The sequence below is a fragment of the Pongo abelii genome, chromosome 16 (assembly GCF_028885655.2).
Source record: "Pongo abelii isolate AG06213 chromosome 16, NHGRI_mPonAbe1-v2.0_pri, whole genome shotgun sequence".
In the NCBI taxonomy this organism is placed as follows: Eukaryota; Metazoa; Chordata; class Mammalia; order Primates; family Hominidae; genus Pongo; species Pongo abelii.
Genome location: NC_072001.2, coordinates 41,650,024 through 41,670,917, shown reverse-complemented (window position 1 = coordinate 41,670,917; position 20,894 = coordinate 41,650,024).

Below are 20,894 nucleotides of genomic sequence, written 5' to 3'. Positions count from 1 at the left end.
GAGTGCAGTGGCGCGATCTCAGCTCACTGCAATCTCTGCCTCCTGGGTTCACGCCATTCTCCTGCCTCAGCCTCCCAAGTAGCTGGGACTACAGGCACCTGCCACCATGCCCAGGTAATTTTTTGTATTTTTAGTAGAGACAGGGTTTCATCATGTTAGCCAGGATGGTCTCAATCTCCTGACCTCGTGATCCGCCCACCTTGGCCTTCTGAAATGCTAGGATTACAGGCGTGAGCCACCGCGCCTGGCCTGCATGTCCTCTTAATTTCCTCTCTCCTACTGCTTAAAGGTACCTTGATGCTTTCAGACACAAACAAAATTAGCACACAACACATCAAGGCTATAGAAAGATGTAGAAGTCAACTCTCAGAGAGCTTATCATTTATTAGTTGAGACAAGAATGTACATAAGTATAATACAAGGCAGAAAATAACTCCTAAACAAGAAATCCTCCCTTGGGCAGGGCAGCAAATGCTACTTACAGAATATTAATTATAAACTGACTTGATGTAATTTCCTATTGTGTGACAGTGACTCATTCACCAAAACACACCTGGTCAGCATTTTGGGGATCTGAAGTATCCTATCTGTAGTTCTATAAGTCAATACCTTGGCAAGAAGCTCTAGGGAAGACATCACCAGACCTATTCTTGGCAGGAAGGTTTTCCTTTAGACACGATCTGTGATAACTCTTTTACCCACACCAAAGAGCATCCAAGGAATATATTCTTGGTTCTCACTAAAGATTTGGTGAATACAAAAAAGGTTAAAGGATGGAAGATTCCTTAATGACCTCTTCTTTAGAAACAACTTGGAATAGAATGAATTCTGGTTCCAAAGACCCTTGGGAAAATTTCCTTTGGATGAACTCCAAGAGTTAGAGAGATCAAATGGATTTGAATACTGTCGTTACTACTTCTGGGCACTCAAAACTGCCTCCTTCTTCCCCAAATCTCTTTTGTTATTGAAGAGGCAGACACCAGAATTTCATGTATCTACATTCCTTTCCTTTTGAATATCTGAAATGGCTAATGACATGGCAACAACAGGATATCTGATGACTTAACCCCATTTGCATCATAATTCTCCCAGGATAGACTTCCTTTCCAGAAATGGCCCTTAAGGAAATTTTAAATATATGTGGGCCTGTAAATCTCAGTTATTGACCTGGCATGCAACTCCATCTGCCACCTACTATAACTCAATGCCAAGCATCTCACAAATTGAAATCTCATTAAGACGTCTCCAGACGTCTTTGCTCTCCTCATATAAAAGGTGGCAGAAAACATTCTCAATTGGCAACAGTTATGCCCATCACAACCCCGGCTGCTATAACTACACACATGAATATCTTTGTAAAACTGATCCAAGGAGCAGCTAGAAATACCTTTTTGGACAGCCATCTGGGTCTGCCTTAGTGTCTTGCTCACTTGCCAGCATTTTATCATCCTTAGCTTCCCCACCCAGAACTGAGCACAGTGCCTGACACATAGTGGGTGCTCAGAAATGGAAATGACTGAGAAATAATTCTATTCTACTAATTTTTTATCTAATCTACTTTCCCAAATTCAATTTAGTTTAACCTCAATATGGAAAAAGTTACCTAAGTTTATTTGGTCCAGATCAGAGATGGGACAAAGTTGAACATGATGCCCAATCATAATCAATAGAAAAATTACAAGCAGAAGGCAATGAATGTCTTTAGAGTTGGCTGTTGTAGCATTGTATGAACCCACCTAATATACTCCATAGCTCAACAGCATTTGTGTATATACAAATAATGGATACTTATTCAATAGTTATATATACACAACTATTATTTGTATATATACAAATAGTTGAATTCTTACCTTAGGTCCTCAAAAAAACCTAAAATACCTTGGAATTAGAACTTGATTTATCTGGCTTAATATAGCCATCGACAATTTCATTACATATTTATTGCAAGGACTGTGTACCACATCTGGAAGCTGTGTGACCAAACAGGTCAAGTAGATATGAAGGATGGGAGAATTAAAGAATAGAAAGTAGTCTGCTATGCCAGTGAAGTTGGCATAATGTGTGCTCTATCTTCAAATGTGAATAGAATTTCTTTAAGTGTGGTGTTTTTATTCCAACTTCTTTCTATAGATATCTAACATAGTTATTCCTCTCTGAAGTTAAGTGAACATATGTACTTTTTAAACAAATGCAATACCAACACTTACCAGACAACTATCATATTCGTGACATCAGCCTATATGTTTAACATTCATTCACTTATATAACCTCTCAACAGGCTTTTCAAGTAAGTAATATTTTCCCCATTTTATAGACTAAGAAACCGAGGCTCAGAGATTAAGAAACTTACCAAATGACACAGAATTCACTAACAGATGAGGGATTCAAACAATTCTCTTTGATTCCTACCCATGCCCATCACATTACCTTTTAACTGACTTTTTTTTTAAATTTTTTATTATTATTATTATTATTATTATACTTTAGGTTTTATGTTACATGTGAGCAATGTGCAGGTAAGTTACATATGTATACATGTGCCATGCTGGTGCGCTGCACCCATTAACTCGTCATCTAGCATTAGGTATATCTCCCAATGCTATCCCTCCCCCCTCCCCCCACCTCACAACAGTCCCCGAAGTGTGATGTTCCCCTTCCTGTGTCCATGTGTTCTCATTGTTCAATTCCCACCTATGAGTGAGAATATACGGTGTTTAGTTTTTTGTTCTTGCGATAGTTTACTGAGAATGATGATTTCCAGTTTCATCCATGTCCCTACAAAGGACATGAACTCATCATTTTTTATGGCTGCATAGTATTCCATGGTGTATATGTGCCACATTTTCTTAATCCAGTCTATCATTGTTGGACATTTGGCTTGGTTCCAAGTCTTTGCTATTGTGAATAATGCTGCAATAAACATACGTGTGCATGTGTCTTTATAGCAGCATGATTTATAGGCCTTTGGGTATATACCCAGTAATGGGATGGCTGGGTCGAATGGAATTTCTAGTTCTAGATCCCTGAGGAATAGCCACACTGACTTCCACAAGGGTTGAACTAGTTTACAGTCCCACCAACAGTGTAAAAGTGTTCCTATTTCTCCACATCCTCTCCAGCACCTGTTGTTTCCTGACTTTTTAATGATTGCCATTCTAACTGGTGTGAGATGGTATCTCATTGTGGTTTTGATTTGCATTTCTCTGATGGCCAGTGATGGTGAGCATTTTTTCATGTGTTTTTTGGCTGCATAAATGTCTTCTTTTGAGAAGTGTCTGTTCATGTCCTTCGCCCACTTTTTGATGGGGTTGTTTGTTTTTTTCCTGTAAATTTGTTGGAGTTCATTGTAGATTCTGGATATTAGCCTTTTGTCAGATGAGTAGGTTACGAAAATTTTCTCCCATTTTGTAGGTTGCCTGTTCATTCTGATGGTAGTTTCCTTTGCTGTGCAGAAGCTCTTTAGTTTAATTAGATCCCATTTGTCAATTTTGGCTTTTGTTGCCATTGCTTTTGGTGTTTTAGACATGAAGTCCTTGCCCATGCCTATGTCCTGAATGGTAATGCCTAGGTTTTCTTCTAGGGTTTTTATGGTTTTAGGTCTAACATTTAAGTCTTTAATCCATCTTGAATTGATTTTTGTATAAGGTGTAAGGAAGGGATCCAGTTTCAGCTTTCTACATATGGCTAGCCAGTTGTCCCAGCACCATTTAGTAAATAGGGAATCCTTTCCACATTTCTTGTTTTTGTCAGGTTTGTCAAAGATCAGATAGTTGTAGATATGTGGCATTATTTCTGACGGCTCTGTTCTGTTCCATTGATCTATATCTCTGTTTTGGTACCAGTACCATGCTGTTTTGGTTACTGTAGCCTTGTAGTATAGTTTGAAGTCAGGTAGTGTGATGCCTCCAGCTTTGTTCTTTTGGCTTAGGATTGACTTGGCAATGCGGGCTCTTTTTTGGTTCCATATGAACTTTAAAGTAGTTTGTTCCAATTCTGTGAAGAAAGTCATTGGTAGCTTGATGGGGATGGCATTGAATCTGTAAATTAGCTTGGGAAGGATGGCCATTTTCATGATATTGATTCTTCCTACCCATGAGCATGGAATGTTCTTCCATTTGTTTGTATCCTCTTTTATTTCCTTGAGCAGTGGTTTGTAGTTCTCCTTGAAGAGGTCCTTCACATCCCTTCTAAGTTGGATTCCTAGGTATTTTATTCTCTTTGAAGCAATTGTGAATGGGAGTTCACTCATGATTTGGCTCTCTGTTTGTCTGTTATTGATGTATAAGAATGCCTGTGATTTTTGTACATTGATTTTGTATCCTGAGACTTTGCTGAAGTTGCTTATCAGCTTAAGGAGATTTTGGGCTGAGACAATGGGGTTTTCTAGATATACTATCATGTCATCTGCAAACAGGGACAATTTGACTTCCTCTTTTCCTAATTGAATTCCCTTGATTTCCTTCTCCTGCCTAATTGCCCTGGCCAGAACTTCCAACACTATGTTGAATAGAAGTGGTGAGAGAGGGCATCCCTGTCTTGTGCCAGTTTTCAAAGGGAATGCTTCCAGTTTTTGCCCATTCAGTATGATATTGGCTGTGGGTTTGTCATAAATAGCTCTTATTATTTTGAGATAGGTCCCATCAATACCTAATTTATTGAGAGTTTTTAGCATGAAGGGTTGTTGAATTTTGTCAAAGGCCTTTTCTGCATCTATTGAGATAATCATGTGGTTTTTGTCTTTGGTTCTGTTTATATGCTGGATTACATTTATTGATTTGCGTATATTGAACCAGCCTTGCATCCCAGGGATGAAGCCCACTTGATCATGGTGGATAAGCTTTTTGAGGTGCTGCTGGATTCTGTTTGCCAGTATTTTATTGAGGATTTTTGCATCAATGTTCATCAAGGATATTGGTCTAAAATTCTCTTTTTTTGTTGTGTCTCTGCCAGGCTTTGGTATCAGGATGATGCTGGCCTCATAAAATGAGTTAGGGAGGATTCCCTCTTTTTTCTATTGATTGGAATAGTTTCAGAAGGAATGGTACCAGTTCCTCCTTGTACCTCTGGTAGAATTCGGCTGTGAACCCATCTGGTCCTGGACTTTTTTTGGTTGGTAAGCTATCGATTATTGCCACAATTTCAGCTCCTGTTATTGGTCTATTCAGAGATTCAACTTCTTCCTGGTTTAGTCTTGGGAGGGTGTATGTGTTGAGGAATTTATCCATTTCTTCTAGATTTTCTAGTTTATTTGCATAGAGGTGTTTGTAATATTCTCTGATGGTAGTTTGTATTTCTGTGGGATCGGTGGTGATATCCCCTTTATCATTTTTTATTGCATCTATTTGATTCTTCTCTCTTTTTTTCTTTATTAATCTTGCTAGCGGTCTATCAATTTTGTTGATCCTTTCAAAAAACCAGCTCCTGGATTCATTGATTTTTTGAAGGGTTTTTTGTGTCTCTATTTCCTTCAGTTCTGCTCTGATTTTAGTTATTTCTTGCCTTCTGCTAGCTTTTGAATGTGTTTGCTCTTGCTTTTCTAGTTCTTTTAATTGTGATGTTAGGGTGTCAATTTTGGATCTTTCCTGCTTTCTCTTGTGGGCATTTAGTGCTATAAATTTCCCTCTACACACTGCTTTGAATGCATCCCAGAGATTCTGGTATGTTGTGTCTTGGTTCTCGTTGGTTTCAAAGAACATCTTTATTTCTGCCTTCATTTCGTTATGTACCCAGTAGTCATTCAGGAGCAGGTTGTTCAGTTTCCACGTAGTTGAGCGGTTTTGAGTGAGATTCTTAATCCTGAGTTCTAGCTTGATTGCACTGTGATCTGAGAGATAGTTTGTTATAATTTCTGTTCTTTTACATTTATTGAGGAGAGCTTTACTTCCAAGTATATGGTCAATTTTGGAATAGGTGTGGTGTGGTGCTGAAAAAAATGTATATTCTGTTGATTTGGGGTGGAGAGTTCTGTAGATGTCTATTAGGTCCGCTTGGTGCAGAGCTGAGTTCAATTCCTGGGTATCCTTGTTGACTTTCTGTCTCATTGATCTGTCTAATGTTGACAGTGGGGTGTTAAAGTCTCCCATTATTAATGTGTGGGAGTCTAAGTCTCTTTGTAGGTCACTCAGGACTTGCTTTATGAATCTGGGTGCTCCTGTATTGGGTGCATATATATTTAGGATAGTTAGCTCTTCTTGTTGAATTAATCCCTTTACCATTATGTAATGGCCTTCTTTGTCTCTTTTGATCTTTGTTGGTTTAAAGTCTGTTTTATCAGAGACTAGGATTGCAACCCCTGCCTTTTTTTCTTTTCCATTTGCTTGGTAGATCTTCCTCCATCCTTTTATTTTGAGCCTATGTGTGTCTCTGCACGTGAGATGGGTTTCCTGAATACAGCACACTGATGGGTCTTGAGTCTTTATCCAATTTGCCAGTCTGTGTCTTTTAATTGGAGCATTTAGTCCATTTACATTTAAAGTTAATATTGTTATGTGTGAATTTGATCCTGTCATTATGATGTTAGCTGGTTATTTTGCTCATTAGTTGATGCAGTCTCTTCCTAGTCTCGATGGTCTTTACATTTCGGTATGATTTTGCAGTGGCTGGTACCAGTTGTGCCTTTCCATGTTTAGTGCTTCCTTCAGGAGCTCTTTTAGGGCAGGCCTGGTGGTGACAAAATCTCTCAGCATTTGCTTGTCTGTAAAGTATTTTATTTCTCCTTCACTTATGAAGCTTAGTTTGGCAGGATATGAAATTCTGGGTTGAAAATTCTTTTCTTTAAGAATGTTGAATATTGGCCCCCACTCTCTTCTGGCTTGTAGGGTTTCTGCCGAGAGATCCGCTGTTAGTCTGATGGGCTTCCCTTTGATGGTAACCCGACCTTTCTCTCTGGCTGCCCTTAACATTTTTTCCTTCATTTCAACTTTGGTGAATCTGACAATTATGTGTCTTGGAGTTGCTCTTCTCGAGGAGTATCTTTGTGGCGTTCTCTGTATTTCCTGAATCTGAATGTTGGCCTGCCTTGCTAGATTGGGGAAGTTCTCCTGGATAATATCCTGCAGAGTGTTTTCCAACTTGTTTCCATTTTCCCCGTCACTTTCAGGTACACCAATCAGACGTAGATTTGGTCTTTTCACATAGTCCCACATTTCTTGGAGGCTTTGCTCGTTTCTTTTTATTCTTTTTTCTCTAAACTTCCCTTCTCGCTTCATTTCATTCATTTCATCTTCCAGGGCCGATACCCTTTCTTCCATTTGATCGCATCGGCTCCTGAGGCTTCTGCATTCTTCATGTAGTTCTCGAGCCTTGGTTTTCAGCTCCATCAGCTCCTTTAAGCACTTCTCTGTATTTGTTATTCTAGTTATACATTCTTCTAAATTTGTTTCAAAGTTTTCAACTTCTTTGCCTTTGGTTTGAATATCCTCCCATACCTCGGAGTAATTTGATCGTCTGAAGCCTTCTTCTCTCAGCTCGTCAAAGTCATTCTCCGTCCAGCTTTGTTCCGTTGCTGGTGAGGAACTGCGTTCCTTTGGAGGAGGAGAGGTACTCTGGTTTTTAGAGTTTCCAGTTTTTCTGCTCTGTTTTTTCCCCATCTTTGTGGTTTTATCTACTTTTGGTCTTTGATGATGGTGATGTACAGATGGGTTTTTGGTGTGGATGTCCTTTCTTTTTGTTAGTTTTCCTTCTAACAGACAGGACCCTCAGCTGCAGGTCTGTTGGAGTACCTGGCCGGCCGTGTGAGGTGTCAGTCTGCCCCTGCTGGGGGGTGACTCCCAGTTAGGCTGCTCGGGGGTCAGGGGTCAGGGACCCACTTGAGGAGGCAGTCTGCCCGTTCTCAGATCTCCAGCTGCGTGCTGGGAAAACCACTGCTCTCCTCAAAGCTGTCAGACAGGGACATTTAAGTCTGCAGAGGTTACTGCTGTCTTTTTGTTTGTCTGTGCCCTGCCCCCAGAGGTGGAGCCTACAGAGGCAGGCAGGCCTCCTTGAGCTGTGGTGGGCTCCACCCAGTTCAAGCTTCCAGGCTGCTTTGTTTACCTAAGCGAGCCTGGGCAATGGCAGGCGCCCCTCCCCCAGCCTCGCTGCCGACTTGCTGTTTGATCTCAGACTGCTGTGCTAGCAATCAGCAAGACTCCGTGGGCGTAGGACCCTCTGAGCCAGGTGCGGGCTATACTCTCCTGGGGCACCGTTTCCTAAGCCCGTCGGAAAAGCACAGTATTCGGGTGGGAGTGGCCCGATTTTCCAGGTGCCGTCTGTCACCCCTGGAAAGGGAACTCCCTGACCCCTTGCGCTTCCCGAGTGAGGCAATGCCTCGCCCCTGCTTAGGCTGGTGCACGGTGCACTCACCCACTGGCCTGCGCCCACTGTCTGGCACTCCCTAGTGAGATGAACATGGTACCTCAGATAGAAATGCAGAAATCACCCGTCTTCTGCGTCGCTCGCGCTGGGAGCTGTAGACCGGAGCTGTTCCTATTCGGCCATCTTGGCTCCTCCCCCTTAACTGACTTTCAAAAATAAAAATAGTGCTAGTTGTAGCCACCAAAAACAGGTGGAAATAACCTTCAAAGGAAAAACTGAAAACATAAGCTCTTCTTCACGATAGAACAGTAGCATTAGTAACAGCGGAATGGAGAGGCTGAAATGAATGAGTACCCTTATTTTGAAGATCAGAGAAGAAAGGCTGAGAATGAGCTGTACTCTGGAGGTATGGATGTGCAATAGACAAGGAAAGCAAGTTTACTTCCGGTATCACTTATTCCATCCTCTCTACACTTTCATAGTACCTCTGAACCCTAGACCTCTCATGTATCGTTCTTATAAGAAATCAATTTATTGTCAACAAATATATTTGATGGTAGTTACCTCTTCCAAAAAGACAAACAAAATGCACATTCTTGAGGTCCTGATGTTATCCATCTTCCTATATTTCAAGACTAACAAGAGTCTTTTAACATTTTCTCCCAGAGATATTACCAGAAAAACAGTTTGTTTCTGGGCCTGGCCTGGCCAACCCTTATAGGTTAGTTGTTTTCAACCCCAGAAACACATGAGAATGACCTTAAGAACTGGTTTTAAATACTCATTTCCTGGACCTCATTCCCAGAGATTCTGATTCAGTTGGCCTGAGGTGGGTTCTGGCCACTAGCATTTTTTTTCATTCTCCCCAGGTTGTTTTCATGCGCAGCCAGGATTGAGAATCACTGGCTTGTGCCCTCTGCCCTACCCCTGCCACAGACATACATACTCCCACCATCTAATATCCCAAACTGCTGGAAAATGCTAGAGATTGATGATGGGCCAATATACCCATGAAGATACCCCCTCTTCTTGAACATTCTCCTTTTCTCCTCTCTTACTTCCCACATCTCTTTCTTTTGCTAAAATGCTTCACTCAAAAACTACACTCAAAAATTCTCATGGGCAAGTAGTTGAGACAGGCAAGAAATACCTTACTTACCTGCCCCTGCATATATTCCCACTTTTGCCTATTTGTATACTATAATACTTTGGGATAGCTAATGGGAAGATTAAACTCCCAAGAATCTTTGAATAAAATACCCAAATAGTTTGGAGACTTGCTTGCTTGTTCCATAGACTTAATTTCCTGCAGTGGCAATATTGTAGTGATGAACTTTCATTTAGGGAGGAATGTGACAACGTCAGATTGCCTTAGCCTCACAGAGGGGCATAATGCCAGGCTCCTGGGAGTATCCAAAAGCAGAGAAAGAGGCATCACAGTCATCCAAATTAAGTCACCATCCTTGTATGCGTGTGCTGTCTGATAGCCACTGTGCTGTGTGATGGGATCCGTAGAGTCTGCATGAGCTAGAGCCACCACATACAGAAAATTCAGGATCTACATGAAAATTCTACTTATAAACATGAGAAGATCTGTAACAGCATATGATAAAACCCTAACTAAGGGAGGAGAGAAAGGAAGGAATTACATATAGACAAATTTTGATCCCAACACTTCAGGCTGTCTTTCTCATTGAATCATTACACTTACACAACTATTTCCATTTCAAAGATGAAGGAACTAAGGCTCAGAAAAGTTAACCTGGATCAATAAGTACTTGAGTAGAAAACCCACATTCAAATCCTGACAGCCTTACCGGCTACAAGCCATGTGATCTTGGATAAGTTCTTTTTTTCTGAGTTTCTGTTTCCCCACCTGTAAAATGTAAAGGTAATAAGATCTCCTTTTCAGTTGAAGTGAAAATTAAGTAAAAATATAAATGTAGTGTAGTAATCAAAACTCATTAAGTAATCCCTGTCTAAAAGGTTTTAGTATCTGGAATTTATGCAAGATAGCATAACAAGTGTAACAGCCAAGCAATAAACTCGGGTCTGTAAAACTCCATTCCCTTTCTACAACACAAGACACTGGAGACCAAAACAATTCAAAGGAAAAAATGACGAGGTGCATTGAGAAATTCAGGGACTACTCCAAAGCTGAAGAGGTAAGAAGTTAGCTAAGCATCAAAAAAAGAATTTAGATAAGTAAGACTTTTATGTTCTTCACTTTGGGTCTGGGCTAATCCCAGAAATATCCCTTTTTGGTAACTAACATCAGAAATTATATTCAATTGCTCTTTTGATAGACAGCTACAAACTTTAGCATGATGTTAAGCAGTTATGACAAAGAGCAGAGAACAAAAATTAGGATGGTAAAATCACCAATCCCGAGTCCAAATCCCTCTGCTAATATTAACACACGAGTCATTTGTTCTTCAAGTTCTGGTCACTTTGAGCCAGGCCTCACAAAGGGCGAGGCATGGCCACACTTCTCTCTAAGGGCAGACGCTGAGAGACCAGAGCCCCTGGAAACTCTTGACATCTGTGAAATCTGTGAGTGAAAGGGCACATCTTGGAGTGTGCCTGCTCTTGCAGCTACCTTCCAAGGTGCCTAAACCACTCCTCTTAATGAACTCCACATGCTGCCAGTTATTTATAGCATCACCCCAGTGTGTGTTTTGTTAAAGCCTCTAGATCATATTTCTGAGCTTTGTAAGTCAATTTCCTACAATTGGCCCATTAAATTTTGCCTCCCTTTCCTCCACCTCCACATTCTTGGAAATCCATGGCTGACTATACAAACAAATGTACAGGCTTATCAAAATATTTTGAAGCCATTATTTGCCCTCTGTGTTTTTCTTATGAATCCATAAGTGTGAATTTCTAGAGCATTGTCTTCCTGGAAACTTACATCTGACAGAGCAATTCAACAGAAGGGTAATTCAGTTGAAGGAGCAGAAAAGGAAGATTCTAAGGAGATGGGCAAGGTGGTCAACTAAGTTAGCTCATACATATATGGAAACTAAGCCAGAAAAAAAAAATGCAGCAGGAAAGCAAAAAAACAAAACAAAACAAAACAAAAAATCTTTAGACAAAAGAACAAAAGAACAAAAAAGAAAGGAGCAGAGGCAAAAGAGGCAGAAGTAAATAAACTAAAAAATACCCACAGAAAATGCAGAAGCTAAAAAGAAGAGAACCCACTCTCTGATGGCGTAAAACAGAAAGAAGCCACGTCTGTGTGACATCACATCTCACTAGTCCTTACCTCCCTTCTGGTAAAATGCAGAGGAAAACTTTTATCAACATTTTATAAATGCACGTATTTTAGCAACTCTAGAAACACATTTTCCAAAAGGAAAGAATTCCACTTTATCCCATTTTAAAAACATATTTCAATAAGTGCAAATGCTTTTTATTTTTTTTTTTTGAAGATGTGAAATCTTATACTGGTTGTTGGTTGTTTCTCTTTCTGTACAATCAGAAAATAGTGGAATACTGAATTATGGGAAGCTTCAATTATCTCAGGTGTCAACATTCCATAGGTTGGTGTGGGGGCAATTTTTATGTTCTATAATACAAAGCATACTAAGTGGAATGGAAATTTAGAGTCACAGTTATACATTCAACTTATGTCTTCTGTTTTAAGCATTTTAAACTACCTCTATTCTTATATTGATTTTTAGAAGAATTGCTTTCTAAAGAAAACTGCTTCCTGATGTTGGCACAGGTGGGCTGTGATATCTTTGGCCATGGTACTCCATTTTTCCTAATAACTTTGTTAATGTCCTGAGAAAGACTAGAAATTTGAATAGGTAGGATATGGAGTATGTGATATTAATTATGAATTATTGGAACTTACGTTGTATACAAATGGCTTACAATATCTGTCTACTGATAAAAATATAATCTCAACATTTAAAAAAATCTAAGTACATATTAGGATTACTTTCCTCAATTTCTTTGTGTGAATAGGATTTCCCAGAAGAAGAGAAATTTTTATCCCAGTAATCCGTAAGTTTCTGTTTTGGCTTGGTTTTGGTTTTTGCTAAGATTCACAGGATTTACTATGTTCTAGGCACTAGTGCCTTTCTCATTTAATTCATATTACAATCTTGAATTAGATATTATGACATTTTACAGACAATAAAATGGGGTGTAGAGAAATGTATCCAGAGCTGCACAGCTAGTGGACGTCTGAGCAGGAGCCACATGCAGAAGAGCCTGACTCCAGGGCCTCAGCGTGTAATGCCCTACACCTGCTGCATGGGTTTACATTTCCAGCGGCTTTAAGGTTAAGACTATGGATGTCTGAACAGCTCTTCTTCCTTAGAGCATAAAACTAATATTTCTTTTAACAGTGCTGTGTTTAGTCATTCCTCCCAATGCCAGTGATCCCTTAAATCTGGGTGTTGTCCATCATCCCTGCCCATCTCTGTGCATCCACAACTGCCACATCCTGAGAGCTCAGTCCATCATGTGAGCCTCCATAAAGGCTCCTCCATGCAGCGCCCTCCCCTCCATCTTCTCCCTTGCCCTGTAGCAGGCTCTCCTGAATCCTCCCCTAGACCATTGCAATAGCCTCTGTATTTGAAAGAAGTCTCTGAATTCAAGGGACACAAACTCCCTCTCAAAGTGATCTAGGTAAAAGAGTGTGACCGAATGGACACTGGGAGGAAGGGCTACAGAACAGAAGGCTGATGCAACCTCTGGGCCTTGGGAAGAACTGGGAATAAGGCTCTCCTGCCTTCCCACCTCTTGCCTCTGCCTCTCTCCTTGTCCTGTCACTTTCTTTCATTCTCTCTGAGCATATGGCATACCGTACATGTCAGGAAACACCACTACCTAGGGCTCTCAGGAGTGCCAGCCAACAGCTTCTACAACAGCAAGAGATACAGTTATAGAACCAAACTTGGGTCCACTCACTCGGTGCAGTAAGACCAGATGTGCACACTGAGATTTTGCAGCCATAGGAAGGCAGTTGTTTATTTGCAGGGCACCAAGCAAGGTGGAACAGACAGCTAATGCTTATATCCTGACCTCAATGGCTTGCAAGTAAGGGTTTTGAAAGGCAGGTGTAAATTTCAGGAATGCAGAAGTTACAGGCAAAATCATAAATCAATACATGGAGGTTATACATTAGTGTTGGCCTAAAAGGATGGGATATTTTGAAGCATGGGCTTACATATCTTAGGTAGATTCGATGATTTTCTTATTCTCAATTGGTTAAGCAAGAGAAGCTTTGTTTAAAAATTTGGAGTCAGCAGGAAAAATGTTAGCTCTGGCTCGTGGGTGTGGCTCCCTCCAGGACCCTTGGGAAAAAATTTACAAGAATGGTGGTCAGAGTTTAGTCTTCAGGTCCCTCTTATCTGAGGTCTACGTGCTAGTGGATCCAATTGGTGGGGGTGTGGGTTTCTGAAAAACAACTTGGGGACATATGTTAATATGTTATCATAATGAATTACCCCCATTTTTCTAACAGTTCATTTTTTCTCTTTTTCTTTTCTTCCTTCCTTTTCTCCACTTTCTACTTATCTCTTTAGAAATGCAATTATAGCCTTTCACCTCCTCCTCACCAGATACTTTCTACAGGGCAAGTTCATCAAACTGTGTGCTTAGAAGCTGTGGAGCAGAACTCTCACCCACTAGAAGATTGCCTCAAGAGATAAAAGATGATTTACAACCCAAAGTATGCCCACTAGAGTTTTTGGCCATCTTTACAATGTATTCCTGCCCATGAAGATGCCAACTTGACTGCCCAACACATAAAGCACCAAAGCAAGTGTGTGGACCCCCCACACCTGCTCACTTCTGCTCCTGTGTAGGCCTCCATCTTTAAAAGCACTTACTTTCTCCTGCAAAAGCAAATCAGACCCTTAAAGCGGAAGGCTTTTCTTCTTCTCCTAAGCTAGCTTTGGAATAAAAAGTTATTTTCTTTATACCAGACCTCACTCGTGTTAATTGGACCCTGCAAATGGCATGTGACTGAACCTGTGTTTGGTTACATTATCTTTAGCTTCTAGCGAAACCAAGCATCCCCTGATTCTAACTTCCTTGTTAGTGTTTTCGGTTACTATTACCTTCTTGTTTATCAAGTTCACATTTACTTCTCAGGGCTAGCTAGGTGCCTGGGATTTCCCTTGAAAGAACTCAGGATTTTCCTGGGTTTCTATGCTTGGGGGACTACAGGGCCCTAAAGGGGGCCCCTCCTCTGTCTCAACACCCTCATTCTCAGAATCTGTTTGGAACAAAGACTCGCAGAGAAGCATACCTCTAGATCAACCAAACGTGGTGAAGGAGCAGGGTCAGGTAAGGACATGGAAACACACGCTTGGAATTGGAGGGGGGACAGTTCCCAGAACAAGCTGTTGCTTTTCCAACCTCTATGGATTTGCCCTTGCCATTCCCACCTCACGATCTCTCCTCACAACCTTCACACAAGGCCATCTTAAATAGCACCAGCCAGGAGGCTTCTTCCATCACCTCCAAGGGGCCTCTGTTCTTTGAATCCCCCATCCCACTGCAATAGTTGTTTCCTCCCTTAGGACACTTCCTTACTTACATTAAGAATAGTGTTTGCAAGTTTCCTCGCAGAATTAAACTCCTTGAGAGGAGATCTTAATCACTTGTATATTCCCCAGAAATATCAAGCAAAATTCTTGCCTACTATAGGAACTCCATGATTGTTTTCTGAATGGTTGAATGCATGAATATAATTAATGACTGCGATAAGTTTCAGGAACCACCTTGGGTGTTAGATTCCTCATCAAGCAGTGCAGACTCTTCACAGTGTTGCTGGAAAACTGTCCTTTGTTGGACAAAGGATGCACCATGACTTTTCTCATTGACGGGTTGAGTGACACCCACGTATTAGTTTACTAATCTAGCCCTGAGGAGAGTATGGTTTAACAGCCCAACTTACATATTTATTGATACCAGAGATATCCTATTGGATTCATTTAAATTATATCTGGGCGCAAATGTTACCTCTGCCTCTACATTCTTGATGCAAGCTACTTATAGCCTAAGTTTCTTCTTCTGCTGCATGGGAGTTAAGAGAAGCTCTCTTACAGTATTGCCCTTAGCCTCGAGAAATAATCACCTGGGCTAGCTTCAAGACACAGACCCTACGTAGTCTCACAATAACGCTGCTCGAAATGGACCCCCACATAGGAGGTTCGATGATCTGCAGTCGCAGTCCTGAAACTGTTTATATCTTTGAATTTGTGTTCTGTGAGTGAAGTCCAATAGGACAATGGAGCATGCCCCAGGAGCCTTAGAGCCTGGCTCAGCCATGGTTCTGCTTCCTACCACCTCCCAGGGCAAGTTCTTGGCCACTCACTTATGCACTATCTGGTGCCTGGTCTCTGTCTCATTGTCACCCACCCCCAACTAATTGGGTCCCACACACTGGTACAGAGAGGATCAGGGTAGGCCTATGCCTGCCAGAACATGATATGGTGACACCTTCCCAGGGCTAGCAGAACCAGAGTGTGTTTATTTAGCAACTCAGCAGGAGCAAGCCTCTCACCCACCCCATCCAGATACATAGCGGGTCCCAGCACAGAGGTCACCAGTCATATTAGTCTGTGTACATTGTTATAAAGGATTACCTGAGACTGGGTAATCTATAAAAAAAAAGGTTTACAGTTCTGCAGGCTGTACACAAAGAATAGAGCTGGCATCTGCTACTGGTGAGGGCCTTCGGAAGCTTGCAATCATGGCAGAAGGTGAAGGGGAGCTAGCCACATGGCAAGAGTGGGAGCGAGAGAGAGGAGGAGCAGGGTCTAGACTCTCTTTAAAACAACCAGATCTCATGTGAACTCATTACCATAGGAAGAACACCAAGACATTGTTGAGAAATCTGGCCCCATGACACAAATGCCTCCCATCAGACCCCACCTCCAACACTGGGGATCACATTTCAACATGAGATTCGGAGGGGACAAATAACCATATCACCAGTCCACCATGGGTTGGAGAAGGGGAGATGCCTGTTTTGACCTCCCCACTGCAGACAGGACATGGCACATTGGTCCAGCAGCCAATGGACCACAACATCAAAGGAGCTGGTGAGGGTCCATACTCATCCACAGGTATCCCCATATCCAAGATTGCCACACTAAACAACAAATAAAAACCACATTGACAGGTAGAAAGGGATCAAGGAGGAAGGTAAAAGCGATTTTAGTACCTTTAACTGCATGATTTTACTTCTGTTTGAAAGAGGGAGACTTCACATTTTTATTTTGCACTGAGTCCTGCAAATTAGTCAACCCTGTATGTCACCTAGCACTGTGTCAAGCACCTAAAAAGTGCTCATTGATAGTATTAATAAATGTTCACACAAAGTCTGACAATTTCACACAATAAGGCATTTACAAAATTATCTGACATCTATAACCTCATTTGAGCTTCTGAGGTAGGTATGATATGGGCATTTGTTCATTTTATAAATAAGAGAACTGACATTCAGAGCCAGGAAGCCTAAAATCATGTCACTGATTAGTGGCAACACAGGGCCTGGAACCAAGGCATTCTGACTTGCAGCCTGTGTTTTCACCAGGTACCTGCCCGCCAGTAACCTGTGGGGCAGCTTAGCGGCCCTTTCATCACTTCTCTGGAGGAAGGAGGAGCCAACAGAATTGAGCCATCCTGGAAACTTTGCCGGGTGCCATGGAGCTGTGAGTGTTTGCCCCGGCCACTGCAAGAAGGAGTCCCACCCTTGCCTTGCATTTATTTTCTTTCCCTAACCTCACAAAACCATAAAAACCAAAGATGACTCCTAAGCAGCCTGCCATCCAGCTCTCTGAACACCCAACCCCAGGCTGTGGACGGCAGGGCTACAACACTTGTTTCTTTGCTCGTGTTGACTCAGGTCTGTTTACCTGGCGCCGTATTTCCAATTTCCTTGCCTTGGAACTTGTGCAGCCCTCAGATTTATGCTCTAGGCAGACTGGGGATTTATGGCGTATTCATCACCCATCCCACCCCAGGACACGGCACCTCTCCCTGCAGCTGTCAAAACCACCCACTCGTACCCAGTGAGGTGTCAAGCAGTTCACTGAGGAAAACTCCTCGGAAATAATGCCGAGTTCTAGCCAAAAGGTTTTGCCCAATTGCTCAAGCCCTGGTGATAAAAATGCCAAATATTATGTGGAGTGAAAAACAGAGGTCAGACTAGCCCAGAGGGCAGGGTGGGGCAAGAATCATAGACTGGGATTAGGGAACAGAGAAGGTTTGGTAGATTCCATGCTCCTGAATTTGCCCTGATGTGCCCTGGCCTGGGAGATTCTTGGAGTAGATGGAGTCACACTCTCTGGGAACCATGTTTAAAACTGATGTGCTCTTCAGATTGAACTAAATCGAGAAGCCAGCTTTCCCAGGTCTCAGGAGAATGATCTTTTTACAATTTCAATTTTTATTTGGGAAATATTAAGTGAGAGATGAGTATGGAGTCAGTGTCTAGAATTGACTGAGGCCATCATCAGTATTGGTTCTTAAACTAGAAAACATACAGAACACATAGCTACACATATTGAACATAAGCCATTTGCCATCCTTGACCTTTGCATACATTATTTCCAATCCTCACAACAGCTCTGGGTCACATTTATTTTAGGCACATTTTAAAGATGAGGAGATTGACATTTGAGAGGTTGCATAATTCACACAATAAGTTACACTGCCAAATTCACACAATAAGTTGCACTGCCGATAGTCAAACACAGGTATCATATTCCTCCACCAAGCAAGTTCAGTTCATGCTCTGCTTACTGAGAGCCTCTCATTTTTCTATCCCATGGGAAAGAGTAACAATGGCCACCACTCCTGACATTATGAGGACTTACCCAGGCTACTTTGCATGAAGACAGCCAGTCTTTTAAATGGCTGTTGGTTCTGGGCACTCATCCAGAGTGACACAGATACCTCTTTATGCATGAAGGAAGTACACGGTAAGCCTCTTTATTACTAGAGGAGAGTGGATGCAGACGTTGCTGGTTTTCCATTTGCCCTTTTGTTCCGCTCCTTATTTCTTCTCTTTACTTTTAACCATTTTCCTACTTATGTTAGCATCTCTTCCAGCAACATATAACTTAAAGCTAAAGAGAAAATTGAAATCCTGTACTTTTGTAACAATGTCTGATAGGACTTGGCCAGTAAGGAATGACAATAAAGAAAACACTGCTACTATCACCAGGAAGGAAATTGTATCCATTGAAAAAACTCAGTTTTAAAGTTATCTGAATTTTATCAATCCTTGATCTTTCTTCTCTCATCATTTCAGACAATTTGGAGCCTTTCGATAAGTACACAGTCGATAAGGTCAATCCCTAAAGAAGAAGGGATTAAAAAAAATAAAGCCCCATAATTTACATGGAAAATTAATATCGCTGGCTCTCATTAACTCTAGTATTCAGTACCATCATCTATAAAAAATCCAATTCAATAAGTATTTATTAAGAAATTACCATGTAAAACACATGATTGTAGACATAATGGGATTATAGGTAAGAAATGTTTATTATTTATGCAATAAATAAGATATTCCAGAGTATGAAAGGCCTACAGTTAGAGCAGATACCCACATAAGTAATGGTAACTCTGGCTTGACTATGAGTGAGCAGCAGGAGAAACCCACAAGGTGTTAGACATCCAGGAATTAGAGTACTTGCCACCATCACCTTCATCAGCAAGGTTAGTAGGACGTGATTATGGTACGTATGGAAGGGTTCTGTAAAAAACTATAAAATTAAGGGATTTTTAAATCACCATTTTTATTACCCAGCATAGCAACTAAGAGTGTGGCCTCTGATCAACCTTCCCAGGCTGGTTTCCATACTTTGCAACTTACTCACTATATAACCTCAGGTAAATTGCTTAAACTCTAAGCTTCAGTTTCTCAGCTATAAAAAGGGGATAATAGGATCAACCTCATATAGATGTGTGATAATTTAATAAGTCAGTGTATGTAAAGGGCTTTGCACATTAATCAGCACAAGACTGTAAAAGTATTATTGGTGTTATTATTAGTAATCCATGTTTACCAGCCTCATCAGCTCAGAGGCAATGCAAAATATAAATATTACCACCAGTTGGCCCTTTGTAAGACTTTCTATAAAAGGCTTAAAATCCCTCTATCCAAGTGAATAATTTCTCCACAAATATTCTTTGAGCAGCTATTCTATTCATTGGATATTCACACATTCATGGTATAATTGTGGGCTTTGCACAAAGCAAGTTATACTACTCAATTGGAACATACAACCTAAAATATACATCTATTATAGTCTTTTCAGAGTAGAATTAAAAAAATGCTTTGGAGAACAAAGTGAATTAGAGTTTTATAATTCTGGCAATTCAGCCAATATGAAAATTGGATGATTCGGGAAGAAAATAAATTATTTGGATAAATCAGCAGCTCGTTCTCCACTTTGCTAGAATCTTTAAAGTGACTTGGGGTACTCAATTTGTCAGACATTTGTTATGGTCTTCAATTTCACCAGGTGAAATTTCAACATTGTTCAACTCTCCTCTCAATTAAGCAGGCCCAGCTCAAGTATTCCCTACTCTGTTTCTCCATGGGCAAGCGTAACTTCTCACCACGTCTCACAGCATGATGCCTAGCATTGCCCACAGAACAGGCCCTTACTTGTTCAACTGGCTTAGAACAGTGGCCAGCAGGCCAGGCTTGATCTTTAGAATGAAGCTCTTGACAATATAAAGAACATAATTGTCATTTTAGAAAGATATCCTGCAGTGTGGAGAAAGATTTAAAGTGAGAAGGACTGAGTAAGGAGAGATCACGAGAAGGGATCTGTAGGAGATATGACAGGGACCCAAGGTAAAATTGTAGGAAACAAATTTGAAAGATTCGTAACTGACAGATGTTAACAAACCATAGATGTGGATGGTGGGTGGAGAAGAGCTCATACATAATAACAGGGTCCTCTCTTGAAATAGGTAATGAGGTCATCAAAAAAGAACTAGAAATGTAAGAGGAGAGGCAGGCCAGAGAAGCACTATCACAAAACCATTTTCCAGATATTGAGTTTGAGGTGTCTGTACAACATTTGCATGAAAAGGTTAGTAAATACTTTCACATGTAGATCAGAAAATTAGGGGAGAAAGCCAGGCTGGAAATATAGATTCTGGAGGTAGTGGTGGTTACCTGATGCCATCACATGGGGTACTCAGAATGAGCACTGCCTAGAAAAGTCAAAGCCTATGCCTTGAAAGGCAACAAGTAAGGAGTGGATGAAGAAAGAACAAGGGCACTTGAGAAACAGCCTGTGGGTTAGAAGACAGAAGACAGAACAGTGACTGAAGCCAAGGGAGAAGGAGTTAAAGTAGTTTCTTAAACACAAACCTCACTGTTGAAGTAGCTTGTGTTAAACAAGGTTATTTCTAGCCATAATTCCTTGGCTTAAAGATTTTCTCCAAAGGGAGTTTCTGTTAGTATCCCTCTGCAATCTGGGAAGGATGATACCCTGATCCCTGTGTACTATGCAAGCTTGGGTGAGTTCATCAGAATAACTAGAAGTTATCAAATCAAGTACAGAGTAGAACACCAGATACTCAATTTTCCATGTAAGAAGAGCCAT